This window comes from Sus scrofa, chromosome 14, assembly GCF_054392235.1.
Source record: "Sus scrofa isolate SSC_HxYL_T2T_F1_AM1 chromosome 14, Sscrofa_HxYL_maternal_Yorkshire_Landrace_v2.0, whole genome shotgun sequence".
In the NCBI taxonomy this organism is placed as follows: Eukaryota; Metazoa; Chordata; class Mammalia; order Artiodactyla; family Suidae; genus Sus; species Sus scrofa.
This window is the reverse complement of record NC_139396.1, coordinates 143,985,322-143,993,351: the sequence shown is the minus strand read 5'-3', so window position 1 is coordinate 143,993,351 and position 8,030 is coordinate 143,985,322.

Here is an 8,030-nt window from a genome sequence, read left to right as displayed (position 1 = left end):
TAATTTTTGGACATAGTAAAAAGCTTAACAGCAGAGCTGAGTTTGAATACTGGCTCTTGTGTTTCCTAGTTTTGAGCAAGTTACCTCATCTTCTGTGACCCTTAGTTACCTCACCTGTAAAATCACCTGGATCATTACAGTACCTACTTCATTAGGGCTGCTGTTCAAAAAATTAATGTTTGTCAAGTTCTCAGCAGGATGCCTGACATATTGTAAGTACCTAACTAATAATAATACTTTGGTTGCTGTTGATATTATTTTTACTTATTGAATTCTGACTGATCCTTCAGACTTGGATAAAATACACCTCCTGTGGGAAGTTTTGCCCTGGCCAGGGCAGAGTGAAGCATGTCTTTCTCCATCACTCTTATGATCAGTCTGTCTGGTTTCATGCTGGTCTCCCAGGCTCAGCTTGATTTTCACATTGGCAGGACTGTGACAAGCGCCTGCTCCAGGCTGAAACTGCGGGCAAAATCCACACCACTGAATGCACCAAGAAAATGCAGATGAGGAAATTATCTCAAAACGGTTCTGTACGAATGATGTTCATGGCAACAGGCAAAAGTAAATTCAAGTGATCCCGGGAGAAAACATCTTCATCTTAGGTCTTGGAAGAACCAAGCAGAGTGGATAAAACACATGACCCAATTGTGTGCTCTGTGCAAGAGACTCATGTGGGCTCCTGAGGGGCCAAAACCCTGCTCCTGCCTCAGGCAGAGAGCGGGTGCTTGTTGATAAATGTTTGGTCAAAGAATAAAGGAACAAATACAATTTCAATTTTCTGAACATGAGGCTGTCACTTCCTGGTGTCTCCCAGCAGCTGCCAGCTTGTCATTGGCTGGATCTGCAGGGAGTTGCTCAGGAGAATAAAAGTGCAACCAGCAGCCTTCAGCGCTTGCAGCTGAAGCCTGGCTTTGCTGAGAACGTGCCAAGGAGGGGAACTGTGGCAATTTGCAGGGGCCTCCAGGAACGGCAGGAAGCCGGAGCCCTCCCGGGAGCCCAGGCACGCTGGATCCAGGCAGAACGTGCAGAGGAACTCTCCAGCTGTCCCAGGAACACGCTGACCCAATGCGCTGGGGCAGGGTTGATATTTCTGCCTCAGCACAGGGGCCAGGCCCAGCAGCCCCTGAGCTATTTCTGCTCTCACTGAGCCTGCTTCACTGGGGAGAGGACAGTGCAGAGGAAGTGCTGAGAAAAATAAAACCAGAGTGCAGAGGTGCTGTGCAGGAAGTTGTGGGTCTGAGAGCCAGAGCAGAGCACAGGTATTCAGGTGACACACCACAAGAAGGCTGCATGATAAGCAGACGGGGCAACAAAACCCTGACTTGATTTGCATCTGGGTGTTTCTTCTTTCAGGACTCAGGTCAACAACACCTACTGTTGTCAGGCAAATCGGGGCCTGGGGCTGGCCTCTGCCCCTAACCAAATGGCTGAGCTTAGACAAGTGGCCTCTCTGAGCCTCATTTTCCTTGTCTGAGAGCCTTTGGGAGACCTAAGCTGAAAACATATACTAAAAGATTAAGCATTAACACAATAAACATGTTACCTTCCTTTGCTATTGAGCAGTATTGAAAGGGAAACATAAGATCTCCAGGAAGAAGATGAACTCTTGCTATAGAAATAACACACACACCACACACACAACACACACACACACCACACACACACACACACCACATACATACACACCATGCACAACTATACACACCATAAACGTATACCATATCCATGCACAGTACACACAACACATATACACCACACATACCTATACAAACCATGTACACATACCACACACATACACACCACACACACACCTATATATACACCATAACATATACCATACACATGCACACTACACACACACACACACACCACACACACCTATACAAACCATGTACACATACCACACACCTACATACCACACACATACTCCTGCTAAGCTGAAAGCATTTATAAATCAACAACTCTAAATTTCACAGCTCTTCCACCGGCTGCTCCCTAATTGGAAACAGGCTGTGGTCCCCCCAACTGTTTCTGGGGCAGAGTTCCTCTAAATGTGGGTCTACTCATGGTGATTTCGTTTCCTTTTCTCTGTCAACAGTCATTTGACACCACTGCCCAGGTGTTCTCCACAGCTCTATCCTTTTATTAGTTCATAAACCCGGGAACCGAGGGGATGCTTAGAAAATTCAGAGACTCCACAATTTACTGAGTGACTCCTGTGTGCCTGAGGCTGCTTTGTGGTGTCTGATCCTCACCATGGTGCTCACAGAGCCCATGAGAAAAATTGAGGCTCAGAAAGATTTTTAAAATTGCTCAAGGCCCTTCTAGCAGTAAGGGGCAGGATTTGAACCCAAGGACCTATTAATCTGAGCTGTTTCCACTGCCTACTGTAGCCTGGCAACACAGAACCCAACTGGCGCCCTTGAGGTGTTCCTACTCCACGACCCTCAATACCACCCACACTGCTTCTCTCCTAAGTTTCTACTTGAGTTCCTCTTGGCCAAAGCTCCCTCTCCTCCTCTCTGCCCTCTTCCCTCTTGGGAGCTACAGGCTTTGCCTTCTTGGAGCAGAGCCCTGCGGGCAGAAGGCTGGAGGCCTCTACTTCCCTTGCTCCCATCAGCATGGCCAATGCAAACTTCTCACTGGAAAACACTGTGCCCTCTGGACAAAGGCTCTGTGTGATGTTCTCATACCTGTCTGACGGGTCTTCTGTGAAAAGACCCATCTGGGATAGCTGAGCTGCCAGGCCTGGGAAAGGCAGAGCTCATAAACAGCTTTCCCAATCACACAGCTCAGCCCGGACCAGAGCCAGGTGTGGCCTGCCTCAGTCCCTAAACCCTCCCTGGCCTTGGTCAGCCAAAGCCTTTTTCTGGGAAACCAGCAGGACTGCTGGATTTTCAAGGGCTGGGGCTGGGGCCCCTTTCCCAGCAGAAAATAAGTTTTGTTTTTTGTTTTGTTTTGTTTTTATGGCTGCGTCCTGCACCATATGGAAGTTCCCAGGCCAAGGATTGAATCCAAGCCACAGCTGCAAACTATGCCACAGCTGCAGCAACACTGGATCCTTAACCCAGTGAGTGGCTGCACTGAGCTGAAGCCACTGCAGTTGGACTCTTAACCCACTGTGCCATGGCAGAAACTCAAGAATTGAGTTTTAGAGTCAGGCAGATCCATATGTAGAGCCCAGCTCTGTCACCTTCTCCCTGTCTGATTTCGGGAAAGTGGCTTCTGCTGCTCTCTCAGCTCTAAATGAAACAAACAATGCACTGTCCCTGGCCCAGTGCTTGGGTCTCAGACTCCCTGTCTCTGAAAAGTAAGAGAAGGGCTGATTCACAGGACCCTGAGGTTTCTGTCTAAAATGCTGTCTCTCAGGCTGGGTTGAAGGTGACCTTCCTGCTCATGGAACAGTGGGGAATTCGATGTCTTGTCTCTCTCGAGGTGAAAGCCTGTGGAAGAGTTTTCGGTTTAATTCAACAATTTTTCCTGAGCACCGCACAACACCCTGTACATTTTAGGACTCGGGGTACAAAGATAAGCAAAGGTCCTCCCCTTAAGGAGCTCACAGACTAGACTAGTAGGAGTGATAAGACCCATAAAAATAAGCATAATATGCCATGGAAAGTGATAAGTGTACTAGGAGGGGTACAGATAAAAGACTGTAAAGCCTGAGCACAAAAAGAGGGCAATTCTAGGCTGGAACAGAGATAAAGCTGTGGTCAGTCCATGAAGGGTCTTGAAAGATAGTTAGGACTTTATGGGCCTAGACTGTTGGAAGCTATGGAAGGCGTTGACTAGGGTGGGGGCCAGATCAGAGCCACAGAGCCTTTTGTTAGTCCTTTACCACCTGGAGCAAACACACTATGGAATTTTTAAAAGAGAAAGACTCTGCTTCCACCATTTTTACAAGGGCTTTATTCCCTGAATGAAATAAATAGTTCAGGATTTGCATAAATGTGCAGGGGTCAAAACCTGCCCTTGGTTCCTGGTCTTGAGTGTTCAGTACCCAGATTCCCCCAGCCCCCTTCTCTGTGTCCTCTTACTCAGCCACCTCCCTGCATGAAAGACGTGAGAATGAGGCACGTGGGGCAGGAGGCCAGCACCCAGCTCAGGAAAGTGATCCTGGCTCAACAGACAGCGTGTCCTGGGGCCTTTGCTGCCCTGCCAGCTTGCCTTGGCTCAGCTCACAGCCTTCTGGGAAGGAGTTGGCCTGTTGAGGAAAGGATGTGTCAGTGAGCAGCACTTGGCTTCAGTTGCCCAAGAAGTAAGTGTGTGTGTGTGTGTCTGTGTGTCTGTGTGTGTGTGTGTGTGTGTGTGTGTGTAGGACTACGTGTTTTGCAGCTGATTTCAATCTGGGTCAGAACTGTGCAGCCCTCAGCACATCACTATCTAGAGACGATAAGCTGGAACAATCCCCTCCAGGACGGAGCAGCGATCAACTAGCCCTCAAAATGTAAACACAGCTGTTTGCCAGGCTCTGATTTCTCATGATGAAGGGGCTTGCTTCATAGCAAAAGGGATCCAGGAGAATGAGGGGTTTGGTAAAACCTCCCAGAGAGGCAGGGGTCTGCAGCTGGCCTACTTTTCTGCAGGAAACACAGAAGAGGCAGAATGAAGAGAAGATGAATTCTGCCCTAGCCTAGCTCCTGCCACTTGGCTCATCAAAAAAGCACATATAAGGCTGGGCCTGATGCCCAGGTGTCTTAGTGCTTGTTCTACCACTCAGCTACCACAGTGACTTCGACCGAGTCCCCTTATCTCAGTGGCATGTATATCCTCACCTATGAAGTGGGACTAATGCTTTCAACAATGTGAAAACCAGGAAGAAACTCCCAAAGGCTTCTGAATAATCCACCTGTTAGTCTATCTCATATTCATTACTCAAAGAAAAGCTCTCTTGCTCTTCTCCCAGAGCCCATGTTTTCTTGGTTTACATATCATAAGAATAGGCTTGGTTTTCTGGCTTCCTGGCCTACCACAGATGACAAACAATTGATTAGCAGGGAGTTGGTCTGCTAGAGATAGGCAGACAGAACACAAAAGGCAACCAAGAGAGCCAGGAAGGAGAAAGAAAAACTGTTGGGCAGAAACAGGATCTTTAAAAGCAACAAGCCATGTAGTACTAGGGTGAACATATTTACACATGTCAATAGCCCCAAAGGCCATCCTGCCTAGGAACCTAGCATGATAACTGACCCTTCAAGGACTTTCCAAGAAAAATCCAAATGCCTGCACTCTATTCCTACTGGGAAGCAAGGCAGGGCTTTACAGCATATTATTTTAGAAAAATTTCCTTGCAAGCATTTCAAATAAATAATGGTTTGGTGCTTAAAAGGGAAATTCTTAATATCCTAAACAATCAGACATGAGAAAAGACATACATATTCCAAATGGCATACGGAAGTTCCCAAGCCAGGGATTGACTCTAACCTACACCGCAGCTGCGGCAATGCTGGATCCAATAACCCACTGTACCAGTCTGAGGATCAAACCCGTGCCTCCGCAACAACCTGAGCCACTGCAGAGGTAACTCTGGCTTTTTAACCTGCTGTGCCACATTGGGAACTCCTAGACTTGTTGTTTTTCAAGGATAGGGCCTAGGGCAATATGACGTATTGGGTTAACAGGACTCTTCCTGATACTTTTCTTTAAATACATTCCAAAACAGAAGCTGACTCACAGACATAGAGAAGAGACTTGTGTTTGCCAAGGGGGAGGGGGGGAGTGGGATGGACTGGGAGTTTGTTAGTAGGTGCAAACTATTACATTTCAAATGGATAAGCGACAAGGTTCTACTATACAGCACAGGGAACTATATCCAATCTCTTGAGATAGAACATGACAGAAGATAATATGAGAAAAAGAATGCATATATGTACTGGACTGGGTCACTTTGCTGTATAGCAGAAATTGGCACAACATTGTAAATCAACTATACTTTAAGAAAAAAATAAAAATAAATACATTTCAGTGCACAGTTGTTCATGTGGCAAAATAAGAAAATATAGATGAGAGAAAAAATTAAAAGCATCTTTAATTGCATCACACCGAAATAACCAATATTAAGATTTGTAGTAATAACCAGCATTAACAAATTGTAGAGATTTCCCATTGAGGTTCAGTGGGTTGTGAACCCAACTAGTATCCATGAGGATGTGGGTTCGATTCCTGGCCTTGCTCAGTGGGTTAAGGATCTGGCATTGCTGTGGCTGTGGCATAGGCTGGCAGCTATAAATAGTTCAACCCCTAGTCTGGGAACTTCCACATGCAGCTGGTGTGGCCCTAAAAAGCAAACAAAACAAAACAAAAAAATACCCAAGTTGCAGAATTGTTCATATAAATGAGTGCAGATCACACAGCACACAAGGCTTTTTCACTTAAAAAAAAAAGGATGGCTTCCTTAATGCATTCAGAGTGTTGAGAGAAAAAAATCTCAGAAGCATAGCGTCTATACTGGGGACATAAATTCCTCATCTTCTCCAAATAGAAATTCATGAAATATTAAAGAATAATAAGTGAAACCATAAAGCATTATAAGAAGACAAGGTAGACTAATTATGTAACATCGGGATGGGAAAGGCCTCTGAAGACAGGAAACCCAAAAGCCAAAAAGAAAAAATATCAGATTTGAATACTGAAACATTTAAAACTCCTACATGATAAAAGGCAGCATAGATAAAGTTTAAAAGCAAAGAGTAGGAGTTCCCGTCGTGGCACAGTGGTTAACGAACCCAACTAGGAACCATGAGGTTGCGGGTTCGGTCCCTGCCCTTGCTCAGTGGGTTGACGATCCAGCGTTGCGCTGCAGTGCCGTGAGCTGCGGTGTAGGTTGCAGACGCGGCCGCACTGCTGTGGCTCTGGCGTAGGCCGGCAGCTACAGCTCCGATTCAACCCCTAGCCTGGGAACCTCCATATGCCGCGGGAGCGGCCCAAAGAAATAGCAAAAAAAAAAAAAAAAAAAAAAAAAAGCAAAGAGTAGACTTGGGCAAAATATTCGCAGCATTTAACAGATAGAGAATTAATATCCCTAATGTCAAACAAAAACTTCTGGCACCCCAGTACCTGCTCCAGGTGCCGTACATCCACTCTTAGGTGCTTCAAAATATAGTATTTTTTCTTTATCAAGAGAAGTCCGTGCTTAATATACGAAGAGTGCCTACAAGTAAGAACAGCTCAAACATCCAAACAGAAAAATGGGCAAGGAATATAAACAAAGAATTCTCAGAAGAAAGGCAGATGGCCAATAAACAGAAAAAGATATTCAAATTCACTATTATCAAAGATATGCAATTAATAGAGACCAGTGCTTGCAAGGATATGTAGAAGTGAGTCCTCTCATAAGCTGCAAGTGCAGGTGTAAACTGGCACAACTGTGATTTAATAGGATCTAATGCAAGTACTTTTTTTTTTTTCTTTTCTCTTTTTTTCTTCCTAGGGCTGCACCCACAGCATATGGAGGTTTCCATGCTAGGGGTCCAATTAGAGCTACAGCTGCTGTGGCCTATACCACAGCCACAGCAACTCGGGATCCAAGCCACGTCTGCAACTTACACCACAACTCATGGCAATGCCGGATCCCCAACCCATTGATTGAGGCCAGGGATTGAAACTGCAACCTCAGTGTTCCTAGTCAGATTCATTTTCACTGCACCACAACGGGAACTCTTAATGCAAGAACTTTAAAAGTATGTGCTTGTCAACTCGGCGAGGACCTTGCAGCCACAAGAAGGAAATTCTGGATCTAAAGGAAGGAGCAAGTCTGGGAATTGCTCAGCCTCCTGAGAGGACAATCCCTGTGTCCTTGCTGTGCTCAGGAGCCCCAAGCCCATAGAGGCAAAGGTGCCCCCTTAGCCATGCTCTGCAGAGAATGCAAAGGAGCCCTCAGCACAGGCGGCTTTGGTCCGGATGCTGCTCCCCTCCTTGTTTTTCATCCACTTGTGCTGCTTTTGGCTAAACTCTCTGGCTTCCCGCCCAAACCAATAGGACAGAGCAACCCTATCCTGGTTGACTTTCCTAGACCTGGCTTCTCCCCT